The 26,770-nt window shown below is 37.2% G+C and overlaps 1 protein-coding gene and 1 long non-coding RNA gene across 4 annotated transcripts in view; one reads left to right on the forward strand and one right to left on the reverse strand.

The window, feature by feature from the left end:
• LOC309643963 (RNA/RNP complex-1-interacting phosphatase-like) overlaps positions 1-26,770 on the forward strand; it is a 162,886-nt gene that overhangs the window by 70,073 nt on the left and 66,043 nt on the right. The gene's annotated exons all lie outside the window — the stretch shown is intronic.
• LOC309643976 lies at positions 93-11,011 on the reverse strand. Its single transcript, XR_014254170.1, has 3 exons — positions 7,563-11,011; positions 1,482-1,581; positions 93-250 (listed from the first exon to the last, which is right to left on the reverse strand). It is a non-coding gene; the product is annotated as an uncharacterized lncRNA (long non-coding RNA).

Consider the following 26,770-nt stretch of genomic DNA (forward strand, 5'->3'; position numbering starts at 1 on the left):
AAGGCCACTGTGGAGAAAGTATTGCTCCTAAACCATTAATAATCTTAGTCCTCATTCTACCCAAGACTCTTTAGAAGGTTACTACTTCTAAATTACACATGGACAACAAGATAAGTTTTATTAAACCAGACTCATAAAAGTAAGGATTGTGCTCCTCCAGGCTGATAAAATAAAATTCCAAGGCTCTGAGGAAAATACTCTTATGTCAGTTCCAAGGAACTTTTCTCCCCAAGAGTTGATTGGTCACTTTCTGTGGAAGAAAAGAAGGGCAGGAAAGAAGTTAGATACTCTTGCCACTAGAGGCAGACAGCCACTCCTCACCCCAGACATGCTGCTGAAGAGACCAGTGTTGTTCTCCCCAAATCTTGTTTATCTTTCCCAGCTACAGAAACTATGGTAATTATACAAAAAATACTTCCTGAAGTGTTTAGGGAAGATGATCTGTAGTCTATACAGAAATATATTAATATAATCCTGATAGACTAATCCATCCATCAGTTCACAAACACACAAGCACAATAAGAGGCCTGGCCTTGTGATGCTGACACACCAGACAGGTCATGTAGTGCCTGGGGCGTCCCCACTTGAGGGAGCCCAGCCTGAGCTGCGGTATGCGCTCCAGAAGCAGCTCTCCAATCCCACATCGGTCTGGTATGAACTCGTCTCTTGGTTTCTGACTTTCGGAGTCCTCTGGGGGTGAAGCGAGGGGGTTGGGAAAGAAATGAGAACACTGGAGGATCTGGCCTTCAGGCATAGTAACCCATCTGCTTTCTCAAGGAATTAATTGGTAGCAAGTCCCCTGGCCTGTGAGGTTCTGGGACTTGCAGTACCACTGATTCTACTGGGGCTGTGGGCAGGAAATGGTAGTGGCTTCAAGGCTCTGAGTACCCAAACTGCCAACTTGTATGCTACACTTGGACATTTTCCAATTTATTTAAAAAGTTCTAGTGGTATATAATTCACCCATAAGGGGCATAAAACTATCATTTGGGACTTGGATGAAAACTCATCAGTTCTGAAAGATGTGGGCATTTCCAGCATGGCATCTAAACTGACACCCAAGTATGAAATTTGGTTTCATTCCAAATGTATGCCTGGAAGGTGCCTTATTTATTTATTTATTAAACAATTTTAAAACATTAAAACAATTTTTTTTTTGGCCGTGCCGTGCGGCATGTGGGATCTTAGTTCTCTGGCCAGGGATCAAACCTGTGCCCCCTGCAGTGGAAGCATTGAGTCTTAACCACTGGACCACCACAGAAGTCCCTGGAAGATGCCTTTTTTAGATTTGCCTTTCTAGATTTTCAGATTTGAAGTCTAGTTACAGGTGCTTTTATCTTCTAAATTTTAGTAGTGGTACAATGCATTATGAGCTTAAGTTCACTCTCCAAATGTGGTTAATTCAAACAGGTAAGATGTGTTTTTCTCAATTTCTCTTTCCCCTGATAAATCTCATCAATCCTACTCTAGGACTGACTGACCTTTTTATATAGCTGGGCTCGCAGCCGGTATGACTTATATTCCAATCTCCTCTTCTCCTCTTCTCTCTTTTTCTGTACTTCTGGAAGCTGTTCATAAACCCTTAGAAATGGCACCGATGGAAAGACAGAAAGCAGTGAGGTCACCTGACCACAGAGGCACATGATCACTCCTCCCCACATCTCCGTAAGCTCTACTGCTCTCCAGGCACTCAGTCCCTCAGACAGGCTGTGGGCCTGTTGTGTGCCCAGCTTCCTGTTAGACACTTGGACACAAAGAACCCTGGCCTGGAGAGCTCATGATCTGAAAAGGGATACAGATAAAAACATAACAAAATCCTGCTAATAGTGGTTACTTATGGGAAAGAAGTGGAATAAGGGGTGGAGATGAACTTCTTTTCACTCTATATGGAAAAATGTATGGTTTCAATATAAGATAATGACTTTGTATTACTACCATATTTTTAAGCATGAAAAATAATGCAAAAGAAAATAATCATCATATCTACAAAATACTACATAGAGTTATAGGAAAAGAAACAAAACTTATTCTGATTGAAGGAGGTCAAGGAAGACCAGAGAGGAGACTAAGCTTGAGGTAGGTCTTGAAGAATAGTTAGGAGCAGAAAGGGGAGGTGGGGAGAAGGGAGTGTTGGTAAGAATGGAGTCAAGGCTTCACGGAGAGAATGTAGGGGAACAGGAGGGAAGCAGATGGGGTGAAGGTCTCGTAGCCATGTGAAAACCTTGGGCTCTGTCCTATCAGGGACTGGATGCCACTGATTTTAAGTAGGGAGGAACATGATCAAACATGCATTTGATAAATACACTCTAACTGGAAATAATGTAAATCTCCAACAAAAGAACAGTTAAACAAATTATGGGCTGTAATAAAATTATTACAAAGCATAAAATGTTTCAAATAGTTTTTATGCTATGGGAAAATGTTCACAATACAATGTTAAGCAAAATAAAGCAGGCTACAAACCTGTATATATAGTATGATAAACAATCTGGGGAGAAAGAAGTGTGTTAACACAGGTCTCTGCAAAATCCCCATAGAAACAGGACTAGGGTTAGTTATGTTTAGATGGAAGAATTATGAGTGACATTTGTTTTCTTCTTTCTAATTTTTTCTATATTTTCCAAAGTTTTCTATAATCTGAAAAAAAAATCACTGCTAATGATGTAGAGGCTCTGTGGGAAAGAGATTAGAGAAGATAAAGAGCAGAAGTGGGAGAAGAGCAGTCCTCCGAGAGAGGAGGCCAAGCCCGCAGCAAGGCAGCGAGGAGAATGGGCTCCAGAGCAATCGTGAAGGCAAGTCTCTGGGACGCACTAGCCGGCTGCATGTGCAGTGCGGGGTCACGGAGCTGGAGGCAATAGCCCCCCAGCTTTTCTAGCAGGTGAGTGGGTGGCCCAAGTAAGTGTGGGAGAGGAAAATGGGTAGTTCCACTTTGGACACAGTGAGGATAATCACTAACTGAAAACACAAAAGTGGAGGTCAGGAAAGAGACCAAAGAAGAACAAACATATATTTTAAAAAGTCACTGTTGAAAACCACACTGAAATAGCACATCACATCTGTTAGAATGGCTATTATCAAAAAAATAAGAGATAACAAATGCTGGTGAGGAGGCGGAGAATGTGCTCTGTTGGGGGGAATGTAAACTGGTGCAGCCACTATGGAAAACAGTGTGGAGGTTCCTCAAAACATTAAAAATAGAACTGCTGTATGATCCAGCAATCCCACTGAAGGAGATGAAATCATGATCTCAAAAAGATATCTGCACCCCCACGTTCATTGCAGCACTATTTACAATAGTGAAGACATGGAAACAACATACGTGTCCATCGACGGATGAATGGATAAAGAAAATGTGATATATATATCTACATATAATGGAACATACATATAATGGAATACATATAATGGAAAATGTGATATATATACATATAATGGAATCACCATAAATAAAGAAAAAAATCCTGCCATTTGCAACAACATGTATGGACCGTGAAGGCAGTGTGCTAAATGAAATAAGTCAGACAGAGAAAGACAAAACTGTATGATCTCACTTATACGTGGAATCTAAAAACATCAAACTCATAGAAACAGAGAACAGAATGGTGGTTGCCAGGAGCTGAGGGATGGGGGAGTGGAGAGATGCTGGTCAAAGAGTATAAACTTGCAGTTTTAGGATGAATAAGCTCTGGGGAGCAAATATGCAGCACAGTGACTGTAGTTAACAACACTGCACTGTATACTTGAAAGTTGCTATGACAGTAGAGCTTTAATGTTCTCACTATAACAACAACAAGAAAAATCAAATGGTAATTATGTGAGGTGAAGGATGTGCTAACTAACTTTATTGTGGTAAACATTTTGCAATACAAATGTATGTCAAGTCATCACATTACATAGCTTAAACTTATACAATGTTAAATGTCAATTATATCACAGTAAAGCTGGAAAAAAAGTCACGGTTAGAGAAGGGATAACAAAGGCCATTGGAAAAAAGACGAGTTATCCCAAGGAGAACATGTGATGTGAAGAGAAAATCTGCTTGGGCCAGGAAATGTTGTATTCTAGGGCTGGAAGCTGGGAGTCGGGCTAATCAGAGTAGCCAGAAATTGCATTTTGTAAATGGATCCTTGAAAGCAATTACTACATACTATTGGAACTGTCTGTCTGCTTATGGTCTGGAGTCAACTATCTTTCATTTGTAGTACCTAGTCCAGTGCCTGGCACATACCCAAATATATGCATTAATAAGTTAGTGAAAACACTTCTATTAAAGGACACGTTGGAAGAAACGCTTCAAGTTAAGAGAGTCAGGTTCTCTCTTCTCCAAATCTTTTCTCTTACCAGAAACATTTAAACATCTTTGGTAGAGGTAGGTGATGGGAAAAGATGATGAGTAACACAGAGATCCAGAGCTCCAAGTCCTCCACATGATACAGTTGAAGGAGTGCTGGGTGGGGAGCCTGCTGCCGGACTCTAACCCCAGCTCTGGCCCTGACTTGCTGGCAACCTCTCTCTGGGTTACAGTTTCCTAAAAGTTAAAGGTAGACTAGATGATCTTTAAGATCCCATTCAACTCTATGATTCTCACATGGAAGTAGATGGCTTCTTTGAAAGGGGGCCATATCAGAAATAAAATGGAACGGAAGTACTCTAATGAAAATGTATCAATTTAAAACGTGTCTCTTCCTAGAAGATGGGTGTTTAATCCACCCCTACAACTATACTTATATTTTAAAGCACAGATACCTTTCAGAAGATGCCCTACCTTCTTGCAGGCGAGCTTCTAGTCCCATATAGCAAGGACTCCTCTTGCTGAGGTGAGAGTGCTATTAGCTGCCACACAATGAACACTATGTAATTGCTATTAATTAAATTTTGTGACATTCAGAATGAAGCAATAATTCTCAAAGTTTTTGGACTTTTGACACCTTTATACTCCTAAAAATTGAGGGCAATTTTGGTGAATGTGGATTTTATCTATTGATACTTACTGTATTAGAAATTAAAACATTTAAAAAGAATTTTAAAAATACTTATTTCACAACCTAAGTGTCCATCAACAGATGAATGGATAAAGAAGGTGTGGTATGTATATACAATGGAATACTACTCAGCCATAAAAAGAATGAAATTCTGCCATTTGCAACAACATGGATGGACCTAGAAGGTATTATGCTTAGTGAAACAAGTCAGACAGAGAAAGACAAATACTGTACTACATCACTGATGTGTGGAGTCCAGAAAATAAAACAAATGAATGTATATAACAAACCAGAAACAGACTCACAGATACAGAGAACAAACCACTGGTTACTAGTGGAGAGAAGGAAGGACGGAGGGGCAAAATAGGGGTATAGGATTAGGAGATACAAACTATGTATAAAATAAATAAGCAACAAGGATATATTGTATAGCACGGGGAAATATAGCCATTATTTTGTAATAATTTTAAATGGAGTATAACCTATAAAAATATTGAATCACTATGTTTTATGCCTGAAACTAATATAATATTGTAAGTCAACTATACTTCAATAAAAAAAAAACTTGTCTCTTAATTTATTAAAAAAAATAAGCCTGTTACATGCTAACATATAAAATAAATATACTTTCCAAAACAAAAATAAGAAGAGTGGCATGTTATACATATTTTGCAAATCTCTTTAATGTCTGGTTTAATAGAAGACAGCTGAATTCTTATATTTGCTTCTGTATTAAGTTTGCTGTTATATGTTGTTCTGGTTAAAGTGTACATTAACAAAAATCCAGTTTACACACATATGTAATTGGAAAAGAAAGGGGTATTTTAATATTCTTTTCAGATAATTGCTGATTTTCTTTTTTTTTTTTTTGGCCGCTCAGCTTTCGGGATGCAGGATCTTAGTTTCCCGACCAGGGACTGAAACTGCGCCCTCAACAGTGAAAGCGCCAAGTCTTAACCACTGGACCATCAGGGAATTCCCTGATTTTCTTGACAAGTGGTAGTTTAAATGTTGACATATTTACTTATATAATATGAAAAATATTACAATTATTTATGTCACTGCTGATCTCATCAGAAAAGTCTAAGTACTGGGAGATAGTCAATCTCATAGTGGTAGACATAAGTTTTCTAGAATTCTATTCTTTGCTTGAAAGCTCAGATTTTCTCTTTGGCAATAAATACTGTCAGCTGTTTTCCTGGAGAAGTGACAGATTCACTTCCTCATTTTCAAGAAAATATCTGTCATATACCCAATTTGGAATAATTAGTTTATCAGTCATTCTTTCAAGTGAAAGCTATGTTCCATGAAAAAGGCAGCTAGTTCAGCTCACTACACAAACCAAGACTTTTCCTTGAACCAATCATCGTATCTTGGTATGCAGCAGAAGTGCTTTATGTGTACTTCCATTACACTGCTGCCATGTGGCTGTGAAGAATAAAATGCCAACTAGACTAGCACAGTTTGGTCCACTGTCTCAAATAGTGCTAAGGCATCAGCAGTTTTAGTCCTCCCTTCATTACTTTTGCATCATCTGTACAAATGTCAATACAGTTAAAAAGACACATAATATCCTAGTATTATTTTGAAATTTGTTTTGACCTGGCAAATCCCCTGAAAGGGTCTCAGCAACTTCCAGAGGCCCATGGACCACACTTTGAGAACCACTTGATTAAAGCATCCCTTTGAAATACCTATAAGGAAATGGTTTACTAAATGGAGAGTAAAAAGATTTCAAGAGGAATGCTTTAATTACCTAAGATAAATTGTTTTCAAGCACTATGTCAACTATAAAACTGTTCTTATTGAAGGAAGTCTCCAGTGAACCCATAAGAGGTAACCAACCATTAACTTAGTTATTCTATGGCAGTCTCATGAGCAATATATGCATATCTCTAATTAATTAATTGCTAATGAATGCAAAGGCACAAAATTTAAAAAGGTAAAAAATTAATCTTTCTCCAACCTCTGTACCCCAGTCACTCAGTTCCTTGTCCCAAAGGCAACAACTATTACCAATTTTTTTGTTATCCTTCCAGAGATAGTCTATGCATGTACAAGTATACACATCTATGTAAGCACAAATACTTTTTTATTAAAGACTACAAATGGTGGCAGTGTACACATGCTTCTAAACTTGATTTTTTTTAAGCCTAATTTACTGTGTCTTAGAGACTATTCCCCTTTCTCTCATTGTACTGTATACAATTCCTAGTAAAAGAATTGCCTAGATGTAAGGCCCCAGATATTTACTTTTATTTAAAAATATTTTTTATTTATATTTGTTTCTAACAAACACAAGCCTGATTAAGGCAAGCAAATTAATGGCGATTCTTTGTATTTTTTTATATATGAGGTATCCATACCATGATCTGCTATTTTTCATTTCTTTTTTAGTGCCATAAGTGAGAAACTATTTTTATAACTAATTTTCTCATAATGTATTGTTGTTTTTTTTTTAATCTCTCATAATGTTTTAACTAGAGCATAATGCCTTTATTCTGGGGCCAAGCTATATAGCTCCTGACCATTTGGTGGCCTGATTTATACTTTTATAGTTACTTATTCTTCTGGCCTTACCATTTAGACCGCTGAATCATTTCCTTCTTTCCAACAGGCCTTTTCTTTTGGGCAGCCAGGAAGCCTAAGTAAAAGAAGAGGTTTTTTTTTTAATGGATTGTGTCTTTTTTTTTTAAATTGAGGTATAGTTGATTTACAATATTACATAAGTTTCATGTGTACAACATAGTGATTCACAATTTTTAAAGGTTATACTCCATTTATAGTTATTATAAAATATTGGCTATACTCCCTATGCTGTACAATATGTCCTTGTAGCTTATTTATTTTATCTCTGAATCCCCTACCCCTATCTTGGCCCTCCCCCCTTCCCTCTCCCCACTGGTAACCACTAGTTTGTTCTCAATATCTGTGAGTCTATTTCTTTTTGTTATATTTACTGGTTTGTTGTATTTTTTAGATTCCACATGTAAGTGATGTAATACAGTATTTGTCTTTCTCTGTCTGACTTATTTCACTAAGCGTAATACCCTCCAGGTTAATCCATGCTGTTGCAAGTGGCAAAATTTCATTCTTTCTTATGGCTGAGTAGCAGTGGTGTCACCCATACCAGCTCCTAAAACCTGAAGGACCTGTGACTTGATTTATCTCTCTGTTTCCATACCAGCCCCTGAGAGCTGAAGGACACTTGGCGTGATTTATCTTTTCGTTCATTTCAAAAGTACCTGGCATTTGGCAGAGATGTTTTGCAGCTGTACTTTGAGAGATACATGCTTTGAGAGATATATAGTGGTGAACTCCCCCAAACCGGTTCTGACTTGACCATAAGAAGAAGCGTGCGCGGATGAAACCTGGAAGTGTCCAAAAGTTACCTTTGCTTCATTACCATGCTATGATCTCTGCTCAAAGGGGGCATTTGTACTCTGCTAGGCACAATCTGTGCCATGTGCAAAGGACCATGGAAGATTGTGCATGCCTTGGCTGCCCCTGAAAATCTCCACCCCTTTCTTCAAGCCCTAATGACCTATCTGTCTCCTAACCCTTAAAATCCCTTACTCTGCTCCCTTCAGGGAGAAGGTATCTTTAGAACATGAGCTCTCCTTTCTCCATTCCTTGATCAATGAATAAAGTTTATGCTCTGCTATGTCGAACCTGGTCTCATTCAACTGACATTTGTGACTCTAGGCAGAGGACCCATTGAGGGGTCCCTGACACTTAGGGGATCAGTAACAGGAGATTGTGTCTTAATAAGGAAGGGTGTGTTGCTCAAGAACTGTGAGAGGGAGCTGCTAGGACTTTGCACCTCTACCCTGAGCTGGCAGTGCTGGGTGGTGAGTAATGGCCAAGGCCAAGGCCAGGGTTAGACTATGATGACTATGACAGCAGCCTGAGGCTTCTGAAGACACAACACTGTGGCACAGACTAGACAGTGTGCATTGAAACACTGACCAGTTTACAGGTAAGGTTGTGATGAAAGCATTAGGTAGTACTTTATAGTTTTCACAGATTTCACATATTATTTTATTGAGATCTTACATCTAGCATAATTGTTAAGAGAACAGACTCTAGCGCCAGGACACCAGGGTTCAAATCCCAGTTTAACAGGTGTGTAAATCTTGGGCAAGGTACTTAATCCCTCTTTGGACCAGTTTTCTCATCTGTGAAACAGGGATATTAATAGTATCACCTCACAGAGGTTCTGTAAGCATTAAACAAGAACAATGTCTAGGGGAATGGCTGGAAGGAACCAAGATGGCGGAGTAGAAAGACGTGCTCTCACTCCCTCTTGCGAGAACACCAGAATCACAACTGGCTGCTGGACAATCATCAACAGGAAGACACTGGAACTCACCAAAAAAGATACCCCACATCCAAAGACAAAGGAGAAGCCACAATGAGACGGTAGGAGGGGCGCAATCAGAGTAAAATCAAATCCCATAACTGGTGGGTGGGTGACTCACAGACTGGCGAACACTTATACCACAGAAGTCCACCCACTGGAGTGAAGGTTCTGAGCCCCACGTCAGGCTTCCCAACCTGGGGGTCCAGCAACGGGAGGAGGAATTCCTAGAGAATCAGACTATGAAGCCTAGTGGGAATTGATTGCAGGACTTCAACAGGACTGGGGGAAACAGAGACCCCACTCTTGGAGGGTGCACACAAAATAGTGTGTGCATCGGGACCCAGGGGAAGGAGCAGTGACCCTGGGGGAGACTGAACCAGACCTACCTGCTAGTGTTGGAAGGTCTTCTGCAGAGATGGGGGGTGGCTCTGTTTCACCCTGGGGACAAGGACACTGGTGGCAGAAGTTCTGGGAAGTACTCCTTGGTGTGAGCCCTCCCAGAGTCTGTCATTAACTCCACCAAAGAGCCCAGGTAGGCTCCAGTGTTGGGTTGCCTCAGGCAAAACAACCAACAGGGAGGGAACCCAGCCCCACCCATCAACAGTCAAGTGGATTAAAGTTTTACTGAGCTCTGACCGCCACAGCAACAGTCAGCTCTACCCACCACCAGAGCCTCCCATCAAGCCTCTTAGATAGCCTCAACCACCAGAGGGCAGACAGCAGAAGCAAGAAAAACTACAATCCTGCAGCCTGTGGAACAAAAACCACATTCACAGAAAGATAGACAAGATGAAAAGGCAGAGGGCTATGTACCAGATGAAGGAACAAGAAAAAACCCCAGAAAAACAACTAAATGAAGTGGAGATAGGCAACCTTCCAGAAAAAGAATTCAGAATAATGATAGTGAAGATGATCCAGGACCTCGGAATAAGAATGGAGGCAAAGATCGAGAAGATGCAAGAAATGATTAACAAAGACCTAGAAGAATTAAAGAACAAACAAACAGAGATGACCAATACAATAACTGAAATAAAAACTACACTAGAAGGAATCAATAGCAGAATAACTGAGGCAGAAGAACGGATAAGTGACCTGGAAGACAGAATGGTGGAATTCACTGCTGCGGAACAGACTAAAGAAAAAAGAATGAAAAGAAATGAAGACAGCCTAAGAGACCTCTGGGACAACATTAAACGCAGCAACATTCGCATTATAGGGGTCCCAGAAGGAGAAGAGAGAGAGAGAAAGGACCAGAGAAAATATTTGAAGAGATTATAGTCGAAAACTTCCCTAACATGGGAAAGGAAATAGCCACCCAAGTCCAGGACGCACAGAGAGTCCCATACAGGATAAACCCAAGGAGAAACACGCCGAGACACATAGTAATCAAATTGGCAAAAATTAAAGACAAAGAAAAATTATTGAAAGCAGCAAGGGAAAAACAACAAATAACATACAAGGGAACTCCCATAAGGTTAACAGCTGATTTCTCAGCAGAAACTCTACAAGCCAGAAGGGAGTGGCATGAAATACTTAAAGTGATGAAAGGGAAGAACCTACAACCAAGATTACTCTACCCGGCAAGGATCTCATTTAGATTTGATGGAGAAATCAAAAGCTTTACAGACAAGCAAAAGCTAAGAGAATTCAGCACCACCAAACCAGCTCTGCAACAAATACTAAAGGAACTTCTCTAAGTGGGAAACACAGAGAAGAAAAGGACCTACAAAAACAAACCCAAAACAATTAAGAAAATGGTCATAGGAACATACATATCTATAATTACCTTAAAGGTGAATGGATTAAATGCTCCAACCAAAAGAGACAGGCTTGCTGAATGGATACAAAAACAAGACCCATATATATGTTGTCTACAAGAGACCCACTTTAGACCTAGGGACATATACAGACTGAAAGTGAGGGGATGGAAAAAGATAGTCCATGCAAATGGAAATCAAAAGAAAGTTGGAGTAGCTATACTCATATCAGATAAAATAGACTTTAAAATAAAGAATGTTACAAGAGACAAGGAAGGACACTACCTAATGATCAAGGGATCAATCCAAGAAGAAGATATAACAATTATAAATATATATGCACCCAACATAGGAGCACCTCAATACATAAGGCAACTGCTAACAGCTATAAAAGAGGAAATCGACAGTAACACAATAATAGTGGGGGACTTTAACACCTCACTTACGCCAATGGACAGATCATCCAAAATGAAAATAAATAAGGAAACAGAAGCTTTAAATGACACAATAGACCAGATAGATTTAATTGATATATATAGGACATTCCATACAAAAACAGCAGATGACACGTTCTTCTCAAGTGCGCACGGAACATTCTCCAGGATAGATCACATCTTGGGTCACAAATCAAGCCTCAGTAAATTTAAGAAAATTGAAATCATATCAAGCATCTTTTCTGACCACAACGCTATGAGATTAGAAATGAATTACAGGGAAAAAAACGTAAAAAAGACAAACGCATGGAGGCTAAACAATACGTTAGTAAATAACCAAGAGATCACTGAAGAAATCAAAGAGGAAATCAAAAAATACCTAGAGACAAATGACAATGAAAACACGATGACCCAAAACCTATGGGATGCAGCAAAAGCAGTTCTAAGAGGGAAGTTTATAGCTATACAAGCCTATCTCAAGAAACAAGAAAAATCTCAAGTAAACAATCTAACCTTACACCTAAAGAAACTAGAGAAAGAAGAACAAACAAAACCCAAAGTTACAGAAGGAAAGAAATCATAAAGATCAGAGCAGAAATAAATGAAATAGAAACAAAGAAAACAATAGCAAAGATCAATAAAACTAAAAGTTGGTTCTTTGAGAAGATAAACAAAATTGATAAGCCATTAGCCAGACTCATCAAGAAGAAGAGGGAGAGGACTCAAATCAATAAAATCAGAAATGAAAAAGGAGAAGTTACAACAGACACCGCAGAAATGCAAAGCATCCTAAGAGACTACTACAAGCAACTTTATGCCAATAAAATGGACAACCTGGAAGAAATGGACAAATTTTTAGAAAGGTATAATCTTCCAAGACTGAACCAGGAAGAAACAGAAAATATGAAGAGACCAATCACAAGTAATGAAATTGAAACTGTGATTAAAAGTCTTCCAACAAACAAAAGCCCAGGACCAGATGGCTTCACAGGTGAATTCTATCAGACATTTAGAGAAGAGCTAACACCTATCCTTCTCAAACTCTTCCAAAATATTGCAGAGGAAGGAACACTCCCCAACTCATTCTACGAGGCCACCATCACCCTGATACCAAAACCAGACAAAGATGTCACAAAGAAAGAAAACTACAGGCCAATATCACTGATGAACATAGATGCAAAAACCCTCAACAGAATACTAGCAAGCAGAATCCAACAACACATTAAAAGGATCATACACCACGATCAAGTGGGATTTCTCCCAGGGATGCAAGGATTCTTCAATATACGCAAATCAATCAATGTGATACACCATATTAACAAACTGAAGAATAAAAACCATATGATCATCTCAATAGATGCAGAAAAAGCTTTTGACAAAATTCAACACCCATTTATGATAAAAACTCTCCAGAAAGTGGGCATAGAGGGAACCTACCTCAACATAATAAAGGCCATATATGACAAACCCACAGCAAACATCATTCTCAATGGTGAAAAACTGAAAGCATTTCCTCTAAGATCAGGAACGAGACAAGGATGTCCACTCTCACCACTATTATTCAACATAGTTCTGGAAGTCCTAGCCACGGCAATCAGAGAAGAAAAAGAAATAAAAGGAATACAAATTGGAATAGAAGAAGTAAAACTGTCACTGTTTGCGGATGACATGATACTATACATAGAGAATCCTAAAACTGCCACCAGAAAACTGCTAGAGCTAATTAATGAATATGGTAAAGTTGCAGGATACAAAATTAATGCACAGAAATCTCTTGCATTCCTATACACTAATGATGAAAAATCTGAAAGAGAAATTATGGAAACACTCCCATTTACCATTGCAACAAAAAGAATAAAATACCTAGGAATAAACCTACCTAGGGAGACAAAAGACCTGTATGCAGAAAACTATAAGACACTGATGAAAGAAATTAAAGATGATACCAACACATGGAGAGATATACCATGTTCTTGGATTGGAAGAATCAACATTGTGAAAATGAGTATACTACCCAAAGCAATCTACAGATTCAATGCAATCCCTATCAAATTACCAATGGCCTTTTTTACGGAGCTAGAACAAATCATCTTAAAATTTGTATGGAGTCACAAAAGACCCCGAATAGCCAAAGCAGTCTTGAGGGGAAAAAATGGAGCTGGAGGAATCAGACTCCCTGACTTCAGACTATACTACAAAGCTACAGTAATCAAGACAATATGGTACTGGCACAGAAACAGAAACATAGATCAATGGAACAAGATAGAAAGCCCAGAGATTAACCCACGCACCTATGGTCAACTAATCTATGACAAAGGAGGCAAAGATATACAATGGAGAAAAGACAGTCTCTTCAATAAGTGGTGCTGGGAAAACTGGACAGCTACATGTCAAAGAATGAAATTAGAATACTCCCTAACACCATACACAAAAATAAACTCAAAATGGATTAGAGACCTAAATATAAGACTGGACACTATAAAACTCTTAGAGGAAAACATAGGAAGAACACTCTTTGACATAAATCACAGCAAGATCTTTTTTGATCCACCTCCTAGAGTAATGGAAATAAAAACCAAAATAAACAAATGGGACCTAATGAAACTTCAAAGCTTTTGCACAGCAAAGGAAACCATAAACAAGACGAAAAGACAACCCTCAGAATGGGAGAAAATATTTGCAAACGAATCAACGGACAAAGAATTAATCTCCAAAATATATAAACAGCCCATTCAGCTCAATATTAAAGAAACAAACACCCCAATCCAAAAATGGGCAGAAGACCTGAATAGTCATTTCTCCAAAGAAGACATACAGACGGCCACGAAGCACATGAAAAGATGCTCAACATCACTAATTATTAGAGAAATGCAAATCAAAACTACAATGAGGTATCACCTCACTCCTGTTAGAATGGGCATCATCAGAAAATCTACAATCAATAAATGCTGGCGAGGGTGTGGAGAAAAGGGAACCCTCTTGCACTGTTGGTGGGAATGTAATTTGATACAGCCACTATGGAGAACAATATGGAGGTTCCTTAAAAAACTAAAAATAGAATTACCATATGACCCAGCAATCCCACTACTGGGCATATACCCAGAGAAAACTGTAATTCAAAAAGACACATGCACCCCAATGTTCATTGCAGCACTATTTACAATAGCCAGGTCATGGAAGCAACCTAAATGCCCATCAACAGACGAATGGATAAAGAAGTTGTGGTACATATATACAATGGAATATTACTCAACCATAAAAAGGAACGAAATTGAGTCATTTGTTGAGAAGTGGATGGATCTAGAGACTGTCATACAGAGTGAAGTAAGTCAGAAAGAGAAAAACAAATATTGTATATTAATGCATGTATGTGGAACCTAGAAAAATGGTACAGATGAGCCGGTTTGAAGGGCAGAAGTTGAGACACAGATGTCAAGAATGGACATATGGACACCAAGGGGGGAAAACTGCGGTGGGGTGGGGATGGTGGTGTGCTGAATTGGGCGATTGGGATTGACATGTATACACTGATGTGTATAAAATTGATGCCTAATAAGAACCTGCAGTATAAAACAAAGAAACAAACAAAACAACTAATACTAAACTTTCATTGGGTTATTTGTATGGAAATATGTTAATATAAATGTTTCAGACATTACATGAAATTTCTAAACATCTTATATGTTCTGGTATAATGTTATAAGTAATAATCCTAGTTATTACTTTAAAATGTATATCTCAGAAATAACTCATTTTCTTGTCAACTGCATTATTATGAACTTTCATCAAATCTTTAACTGTGGTCATTTTTAAGTCTTTTGTCATTTACAGACAGTTCTGGGTGTACTCTGATGCTTTTGCAAATATGTTCCTATAAAAGGGTTTCATCTTCAAGAAATTCATGGAAAAGACTCTGACAAGTACAGGTTTCTGGTAACTGACTGTACTGCTGAACTGAATGAATAAGCATTTTCTGAACTCTAATGAAAAACTGATGAACTCAAAAAAGTGCTAACAAACGATCAAGATAAAAAAAAAATTTAATTACATGGGACTGAGTGAACTGATGAGTATGAGTATAATTTTTGTGACTTTCTCTCTGAGTTAAAAAAAAAAATCCCACAAGGACTCAGAGGCAAAGAATATACAAATCAATTTTCACTGCAAAGTAAAGGAGCTGTTACAGTGGAGGATTACTGGACTGAATGTCAATATTATGACATAGTATGAAAAAAAAAAAAACAGGCCGATTTCATACCAGTCTTCACAATCATGTTCATATATGGAGAGAAACAACAGTCCAAAAAAATGAAATCATACTATGTATATTGTTTTGAAGCTCTGCACTTAGTATATCATAGACATCTTTCTATGCAGTAAATAAAGATTTATGTAGTCATTGTTAATAGCTTTATGGGTTCCATTGCATAAATATAATATTTAGTTAGTTCCTAATGACAGATATTTAAGTTTTTTTGGAATTTTTCTTTATCATAATCTGCACTTCGATGGGTAGTCTTGTTAGATCTTTCTGAATTTTTCAATTTCCTTGAGAAACATTTCTAAACATGGAATTTCTGGGTTACCAAGTAGGCACATTAAAAATGTTTAAGCCACACTACTAAATTGTCCTTCTGAAATGTTGATTCAATTATTTGTTCACCAGTAATGTGCAATATTATTTTGTTCAATACCTGCCAATAGCATTCTTGTTAATACTTGCCACATAGGCCAGAAATATGGTATCTATCCTGATCCACATTTCTTTAATCACATAGAGTTTTTAGTTTCTTTTGTGTGTTTATCGACCGTATTTCTTCTTTTTTGAACTGCCTATCTTATCGTTAACCCAGGTTTCCTTTGATATGCTAATGCTTTTTTTTCCCTGATCATGTGTACCCAGGACAGGTACATTTGAGGGGTTAAGAGTGAATATAAGGGAATAAGTGCAACTGCCTGCTTGTTCTTCCCTTCTTCCTTTGATTACACCTACTCTTTCTTTGACTCATTCTTTCTGTGCCTCTCTCTGCCACAATTACTGAGCCTGTGCTCTAGAGCCTGCGAGCCACAACTACTGAGCTCATGCGCCACAACTACTGAAGCCTGCATGCCTAGAGCCCGTGTGCCACAACAAGAGGAGCCACGGCAATGAGAAGCTCCCGCACCACAATGAAGAGTAGCCCTCGCTCACCACAACTAGAGAAAGCTTGGGCGCAGCAATGCAGGCCCAACACAGCCAAAAATAAATAAATTTATAAAGAAACAAGTGGAAGAAAGGAAGGAAAAAAAGAAGGGAAAGAGAAAGAATTTATTTTGCCAGAACGTTTACCCATTTTAGTCAATAAAGAATTTGTAGTCTCACTCTAGAGAAAATTTAAAAAGAACATGGACTTAATGAAATGGATCCAAGATAAGTAGGACAATACAGGGAGACTAAAAGGTAGTTGACAAATTAACACACCTCATCAAAAAATTAATGAATGTCTGCCATGTGTTGGAAAACCAAGGACACGTACCAAAGGAAAAGAACTGACAGAAATGAAGGGAGACATAGACAATTCAATAGTAATAGCTGGAGACTGCAATAGTACACTTTCAAAATGGATAGAAAAACTCGACAGACCAATAAGGAAATAGAAGGCTTGAACAACACTATAATCCAACTAGACCTAAAGACATATACATAATACTCCAACCAACAGAAGCAGAATACACATTCTTCTGAGGGAACATAATAATGTTCTCCAGGAGAGACCATGTGCTAGGCCATAAAACAAGTCACAATATATTTACAAATTATACAAAGTATGTTTTCTGACCACAATGGAATGAAACTAGAAATCAATAAGGAAATTTGGGAAATTCAAAAACATAGAGAAATTAAATGACACACTCTTAACTACCAATGTTCAAAGAAGAAATCACAAGGGCAATTAGAAAATACTTTGAGATGAATGAAAACGAAAGCAAAACATACCAGAACCTTTGGGATGCAGTGAAGGCAGAGCTTACAGATATTTGTATCTGTAAATGTCCATATTAAAAGAAGAAAGATTTCGAAACGATAACCTCACCTTCAACCTTAAGAAACCAGAAAAAGAAGACCAAATAAAACCCAAAGCAGGCAAAATGAAGGAAATTATATAGATTAGAATGAAAATAAATGAATCAGAGAATCAAAAAAAGAGAAAAATCAAAGAAATCAAAAGTTGGTTCTTGGAAAAGGTCAACAAAAATGGACAAATCTTTAGCTAGAATTCACCAAAGGCAAAAAGGGGAAAACGCAAATCATTTACATTAAGAATGAACCAGGGGATGTTACTACCAATCACACAGAAATTAAAAAGGATCATAAGGGAATATTATGAACAATCACATGTCAACAAATTAGGTAACCTAGATGAAATAGACAAATTCCTAGAAAAACAACCTAGCAAAACTGACTCAAGCAAAAATAGAAAATCTGAACAAACCTATAATAAGGACAGAGGCTGAGTCAGTAATCAGAAAACACCCCCCAAAGAAAAGCCCAGGCCCAAACTGGTGAATTCTAAAAAACATTTAAAGTAGAATTAACAACAACCATTCACAAACTCAAAAAACAACATCATCATCAAAACAAAATGAGAAGAAGGATTACTTCCCAATTCTTTCTATAAGGAGATTATTACCCTGATAAAAAAGGCAAAGATACAGTAAAACTACAGACAAATACCCCTTATGAATATAGAAGGAAAATCCTCAACAAAATACTAGCAAACTGAATCCAGCAACACAGAAGAGGGATTATACATTAAAACCAAGAGGAATTTATCCCAGGAAGGCAAAGTTGGTTCAATATATGATTATCAATCAACGTAACACACCATCTTCATAAAGAAAACATAGGATCATTTCATTATACATAGAACAAGCATATGGCAAAACCCAAAACCCTTCCATAATAAAAACACTCAACAAAACAGGAATAGAAGTTCCTCAACCTGATAAAGGGCATTTATAAAAAAACTCACAGCTAACATCATGCTGAATGACCAGAAAGATTTCTCCTTAAAATCAGGAACAAGACAAGGATACTCATTCTTTTTTTTTTTTTTTTTAATATGGAACACTTCATGAATTTGTGTATCATCCTTGCGCAGGGGCCATGCTAATCTTCTCTGTATCGTTCCAACTTTAGTATATGTGCTGCCAAAGCAAGCACGGATACTCATTCTTAACACTTCTATTCAACACAGTACTGGAGGTTCTAGCAAGGGCAACTAGGGAAGAAAAAGAGATAAATGACATGATATCGGAAAGAAGAAGGAAAACTATCTCTATTTGCAAATGACACAATATTTTATATAGAAAACACTAAGGAACACACAAACACAAATTACTCAAACTTATAAGCAAGTTCAGCAAAGTTGCAGGAACCAAAATACATACAAAAACCAGTAATATTCCTGTACCACAAGGAAAATTCCCAAAATGAACTTAAGAAACCAATACTAGTTACACTGGTATCAAAAAGAATAAAATACTCAGGGATACTTTTAACAACAGAAGTGCCAAACTACAAAGAAGTGGAACCCACAAACATCGTTGAAGAAATTAAAGATGACCTAAATAAATGGAAAAACACCCCAGTTCATGGATTAGAAGATTTAATATCGTTATGACAGCAGTACTCCCTAAATTTTTCTACAGTTTCAATGCAATCCCTACCCAAGATTCAAGTTGTCTTTTTTTTTCTTTTTGGCAGAAATTGACAAGCTGATCTGAATATTCCTATGACTTAAGAATAGATAAAACAATCTTGAAAAAGAAAAAACAAAGTTGGAGGAGTCACACTAGTTAGTCAGTGTGGTAGTGGCATAAAGAGTGACATATAGATCAATAAAATAGGGTTTATCGTCTAGAATAAACCCTTACATTTATAATCAATCGCTTTTTTTTCATTTTTTAAGTTTATTTTGATTTTTCTGATTTTTTTTTTTTCTTATGATCAATTGATTTTTGCCAAGGGTGCCCAGACAATTCAATGGAAGAAAGAATAGTCTTTGCAACAAATGGTACTAAGACACTGGATATCCACAGGCAAAAGAATAAAACTGTACTACCTCAATGCCACATACAAAAGTTAACTAAAAAATGATCATAGAACTAAAAGTAAGAACTAAAATTATAAAACTTTTAGAAGAAAACAAAGAGTCAATATTTTGTAACCTTGGGTTAGACAATAGTTTTAGATATGACATGAAAAGCACAAGTGACAAAAGAAGAAACAGACAAATTGTACTTTGTCAAAATTAAAACTTTTGTACCACAAGTAAAATCATCAAGAAAGTGAAAAGGACGGCACAGAATGAAAGAACATGTTTGCAAAACATATCCTAATAAGGGATTTGTATTCAGAATAGACAAAGAAACAGAACTCAGTAATAAAATGACAAATAAGCCAATTTTAAAATGGGCAAAGGATTGGAATAGACATTTCTCTAAAGGTAAACAAATGGCCAATAAGCATATGAAAGATGCTCAACATCTTAGTCATTAGCGAAATGCAAATTAAAATCATTAAAAAGTGAGATACCTCTTCACACCCATTAAGATAGCTGTTCTCAAAAGACAGACAACAAGTGTTGATGAGGATGTAGACAAACTGAAATATGATCCAGGTGGGAATATAAAATGGTGCAGCCACTCTGGAAGACACTTTGGCAGTTACTCAGAAGCTTAAACAGAGTTACCATATGATCCAGCAATTCTACGCCTAGGTATGTACGTAAGAAAATTGAAGGAACATGTCCACACAAAAACCTGTACATTAATGTTTACAGCACCATTTTTCATAATGGCCAAAAAAGCAGAAACAATCCACATGTCCAACAACTCATGAATAAACATGTTGTATATGTATTTGAAATACTGTTTGTTACTGTTCATAACAAACAACAAGTACTGATTCCTGCTACAAAATGGATGGACCTTGAAAATATTAAGTAAAAGAAGCCAGACACAAAAGGCCACATATTGCATGATTTGCTTATATAAAATGTGCCCAATGGGCAAATCCATAGATACAGAAAGTAGATTAATGGTTGAAGGCTAGGAAATGACTGTGAAGGGGCACAGGGTTTCTTTTTGGTATGACAAAAAGTTCTGGAATTAGTGGTGACAGTTGTATAACCTCCTCTGAATATACTGAAAACCACGGAATTGTATACTTTACAAGAATGAATTGTAAGGTATGTAAATTTTATTTTTAAAAAATCAATAGAGATTGACCAACGCTGAGACATACCCTGGGAAAGTAAGAAAACTTAAATTTTAAAAACCCAACAACAATCCAGGATCCAATAGGGAAAAAATATTAGGGTTGCCTCTGGCACAGAAATATTAATTGTATGTGTCCAGAAAGGGGGAGCAAATCTGACTGAGTTTTGAATTAAAGATTATTATTCAAAAGTTTTGTACCCAAACAAGTTGTTATTCCTATACAAAGGTTACAGAATGATAATCTCAAATTTATAAGAACTGAAGAGATGCTCACTCCTGAACAACTGTTGAAAAATCTAGCTAATCAATAAAATTATTTAAATTAATAAACTCACAAACAGTTACACTGAAAAGACTGATGATATTGACCCCCTTTAAAAAACACATAAAATGGTGATTTTGCTTATAACATGGAAGAAAAATGCTATACTTCTTAAAAATAAAGCTAATCAATACAGTAGTAATACTACCATAATGAACTGAGACAACATTCACAAAATTAACGAATATTGTTATGTTGGGGGAAGTGTGTGTAGGTGGAGAGTGGGGAGAAGTAGGGCAAGTGCAACCAGTTTCTTAATTTTTCATATAATGGAGTCAATAGATACTATTTCATATCTGAGTGGTACATTGAGACAGTGGCTTAAGCATATTTGTTAATTACATGGCTGCTAAGTTAGCAAAAAAACAACTCAAAGAAAATCATATAGCAATAAAAAAATGGAAAACAATAAGAAATCATTAAAAATGATAAGAAACCCTGAAGAACCAAAACAATTTTGAAAGAGAACAACAAAGTTGGAGGATTCACACTTCCTGATTTCAAAACAGTAATACAGGGCTTCCCTGGTGGCGCAGTGGTTGAGAATCTGCCTGCCAATGCAGGGGACACGGGTTCGAGCCCTGGTCTGGGAAGATCCCACATGCCGCGGAGCAACTACGCCCGTGAGCCACAATTACTGAGCCTGCGCGTCTGGAGCCTGTGCTCCGCAACAAGAGAGGCCGCTACAGTGAGAGGCCCGCGCACCATGATGAAGAGTGGCCCCCACTTGCCACAACTAGAGAAAGCCCTCGCACAGAAACGAAGACCCAACACAGCCATAAATGAATGAATAAATAAATAAATGAATAAATAAAAATTTTTAAAAAAGTATTTGTTTAAAAAAAAAAAACAGTAATACAATAACAGTGTGATACTGGCATAAAGATAAATAGATCAATGGACTAGAATAGAGAGCCCAGAAATAAACCTTTGTGCCACATGGTCAAATGATCTCTGACCCTTGACAAGGGGCCAAGACCATTCAACAGGAAAAGAGCAGTCTCCTTAACAAATGGTGCTGGGAAAACTGGATATGCACATGCTCTTAGAAAGAATGAAATGGTGGGGGGGGGGGGGAGAATGAAGTTGGAGCCTTATCTTACATCGTATACAAAAATTACCTCAAAATGGATTAAAGACCTAAAACCATAACATTCTTGGAAGAACACACTGGGGAAAAGCTTCATGGCATTGGACTTGGTAATGACTTCTTAGATATGACACCAAAAGCACAGGCAGCAAAAGCAAAACTCGACAATTGGGACTACATCAATATTAAAAATTTCTGGGCATCAAAGGACACAATCAACAAAGGTGAGAAGGCAACCCACTGATTGGGAGAAAAATTTATAAATCATATATCTGATAAGAGGTTCATACTCAGAATATGTAAAGAACTTCTACAACTCAATGACCAAAAAATAATGCGATTCAAGAATGGGCAAAGTACTTGAATAGACATTTCTCCAAAGATGATATACAAATGGCCAAGAAGTATATAAAAAGATGCTCAATATAATCATGAAAGAAATGCAAATCAAAAACATATCACTTCATGCACATTAGAATGCCACTATAAAAAAAAACAGAAAATAACAAGTGTTGACAAAGATGTGGAAAAAGTGGAACCATTGTGTGCTGTTGGTGGGACTGTAAAATGGGCAGCTGCTGTGGAAAACAGTAGGGTGGTTCCTCAAATAATTACAAATAGAACTACCATATAATCCAGCCATTCCACTTCTGGATATGTAACCCCCAAAATTGAAAGCAGGATCTTGAATGGATATTTGTACACTCATGTTCATAGCAGCATTATCCACAATGGTCTAAAGGTGGAAGCAACACAAGTATCTATTAACGGATGGATGAATGAATGAACAAACAAAATGTGGTATATACATACAACGCAGTATCATTCAGTCGTAAAAAAAAAGACAATCCTGTCAGATGGTACAACACTGATGATCCTTGAGGACATTATGCTAAGTGAAGTAAACTTGTTACTTAAAGACAAATACTGTATTCCAATTACGTGAGGTACCTAGAGTAGTCAAATTCTTAGAATGGTGGTTGCCAGGGGCTTGAGCATAAGGTGGAATGGGGAGTTGCTATTTGAGTCAGTGTAGAAATTCAGTTTGGCAAGATGAAAAGAGTTCTAGAGATGGGTGACGGTGATGTCTGCACAACAATATGAATGTATTTAATACCATTAAACTACACCATGCACAAAAACAAATTCAAAATGGATTAAAGACTTAAATGTAAGAACTGAAACCACAACCAAAAAAAGAGACAAAGCTTCTTGAAGAAAACATAGGCACTGAGCTCTTTGACACTGATCTTAATAATTTTTTTTTGCATATGTGTCCTCAGGCAAGGGAAACAAAACCAAAAATACACAAATGGGACTACATCAAACTAAAGAGCTATTCCACAGTGAAGGGAACTATCATCTACTGAATGGGAGAAGATATCTGCAAGCAATCTATCTGATAAGGGGTTAATACCCAGAATATACAAAGAACTCATACAACTCAACATCAAAAACCCAAACAACCTGATTTTTAAAAATGGGCAAAGGATCTGAATAGACATTTTTGCAAAGAAGACATACAGATGGCCAAGAAGCACATGAAAAGATGCTCAACATTATTAATCATCAGGGAAATAAAAATCAAAACCACAATGAGATATCACCTCCCACTTGTCAGAATGGCTATTAGCAAAATACAACAAGTACTGGCAAGGATGAAGAGAAAAGGGAAGACTCGTGCACTGTTGGTGGGAATGTAAATTGGTGCAGCCACTATGGAAAACAGTTTGGAGGCTCCTCACAAAATTAAAAACAGAACTATCACATGATCCAACAATTAACATATGGGTATTTTTCTGAAGAAAACAAAAACACTCATTCGAAAAGGTATATACACCCCTATGGTCACTGCAGCATAATTTACAATAGCCAAGATATGGAAGCAACCTAAATGCCCATGGATAAAGAAAATGTGGTGTATATATTTATGAAATGGAATATTGCTCAGCCATAAAAAGAATGAAATCTTGCCATTTGCAACAACATGGATGGACCTAGAGGGTATTATGCTAAGTGAAATCTAAAAACCAAAACAAACAAACATAACAAAACAGAAACAGAGTTATAGATAGAAAACAAACAGGTGGTTGTCAGAGGGGAGGTGGTGAAGGGAGGAAAGAAATAAGTGAGGGAGATTAAGAAGTCCAAACTTCCATTTGTAAAATAAATGAGTCACGGGTATTAAGTGTACAGTGTGGGGAATACGGTCAATAACTATGTAATATCTTTGCATAGTGACATATCGTAACTAGACTTACCGTGGTGTTTGAAACGTACAGAAATATCAAATCACTATTTTGTGCACAGGAACTAACATAATGTTGTAGATTAATTATACTTCAGAAACAAGATAGCAAACTCGTAGAAAGAGATCAGATTTGTGGTTAACAGAGGCAATGGGTGGGGGGAGGGAGTGGGAATTGGTTGAGGGCAGTCAAACTTCCAGTTATAAGGTAAACAACTCTTAGGGATGTAACGTACAACACAATAAATAAAACTAACACTGCTGTATATTATAGATGAAAGTGGTTAAGAGAGTAAATCCTAAGAGTGCTCATCACAAGGAAAATATTTTTTTCTGTCTTTAATTTTGTATCTGTATGAGATGATAGATGTTCACTAAACTTACTGTGATAATCATTTCATGATGTATGTAAGTCAAATCATTATGCTGTACTCAAACAAACAGTGCTGTATGTCAATTAAATCAATAAAACTGGAAGAAAAATAAATAAACTAGAATTACAAAGAAAAAATGGTTAAGATGATAAATTTTGTTATGCATATATTATCACAATTAAAAATAAGAAAGAAAAAGAAAGAAAACACGAGAATCAAATACTTAGGAATGAATTTAGACAAGAAGGTATAACACTTGTACATTGGCAACTACAAGACCTTACTGGAAGAAATTAAAGACCTAAATAAATTGAAAAACATCCTGTGTTCATCGGCTGGAAGACAATGTTGTTAAGATGGCAATAAACCCCAAAGCAAGCTACATATTAAATGCAATTAACATAAAATTCCCAACAACCTTTTCAGCAGAAATGAAAAAAAGCTGATCCTAAAATTCATATGGAGACACAAGGGCCCTGATTGGCCAAAACAGTCTTTAAAAAGAACAAAGTTGGAAGACTCATACTTCTCAATTTTAAAACTTACAACAAAGCTCCAGTAACCAGATCAGTGCAGTAATGGCATACAGATCAGTATATAGATCAATGGAACAGAACTGAGAGCCTAGAAATAAACCCTCACATCTATGGTCAACTGATTTTTGACAAGGGTGCCAAGACCATTCAATGGAGAAAGAACAGTCTCAACAGCTGATTTTGGGACAATTCCATGTGGAAAGAGTGTTTGACCCCTACCTCATACCATATAAATAAATTAACTCAATATACATCCAAGATGCAAATGAAAGAACTAACAGTATAAAATTCTTGAAAGAAAATATACGGACAAATCTTCATGACTTTGGATTTGGCAAATGGTTTCTTAAATATGACACCAAAAGCACAAGCAACAAAAGAAAAAATAGGTACACTGGGGCTTCATTGAAAGTAAACTGCTGTGCTTCAAAAAACAGTAGTGAGTGAAAACACAACCCAGAGAGTGGAAGCAAATATTTGCAAATTACACATCTGATAAGATTCCACAATCCAGAATATATAAAGAACTCTTACAACTCAAAAACAAAAAGGCCAAACAACTTAATTAAAAAGTGGGCAGGGACTTCCCTGGTGGCGCAGTGGTTAAGAATCCACCTGACAACGCAGGGTTCAAGCCCTGGTCCAGGAAGATCCCACATGCCACGGAGCAACTAAGCCCAGGCGCCACACTACTGAGCCTGCGCTCTAGAGCCCACGAGCCACCACTACTGAGCCAGCAAGCCACAACTACTGAAGCCCACGCACCTAGGGCTCGTGCTTTGCAACAAGAGACGCCACCGCAATGAGAAGCCCACACGCCACAACGAAGAGTAGCCCCCGCTCGCCACAACTAGAGAAAGCCTATGCACAGCAACGAAGACCAAATGCAGCCAAAAATTAATTAATTAATTAAATTTTTAAAATGGCCAACAAGCACATAAAAAGATACTTAACATCATTAGTCATTATGCAAAGGGAAAGGCAAAACAAACCACAATCAAAATGACAATGAGTGTGAGATACCACTTTGTACCTACTGGGATGGCAAAAAAAAAAAAAAAAAAAAAAAGTAAGCAAAGAGTGTTGGTGAATGTGGAGAAATTGGAACCCTTAGAAATTGTTGCTGGGAATGTAAAATGGTGTGGCCACTGTGAAAAACAGTTTGATGGTTCCTAAATAAGCTTCAAATAAAACTACCAAATGACCCAGCATTTTCAACTCTTACGTGTATACCCAAAAGAACTGTATGTAGCTGTTCAAATAAAAACTTGTACACAGATGTTCATATCAGGTCTATTCACAATAGCCAAAAGGTAGAAACAACCTAAATGTTCATGAATGGATGAACACATAAATAAAATGTGTCTAAACATATAATGAAATATTATTCAGCCATAAAA

This window comes from Balaenoptera physalus (genome assembly GCF_965194825.1).
Source record: "Balaenoptera physalus genome assembly, chromosome: 15".
Classification (NCBI taxonomy): Eukaryota; Metazoa; Chordata; class Mammalia; order Artiodactyla; family Balaenopteridae; genus Balaenoptera; species Balaenoptera physalus.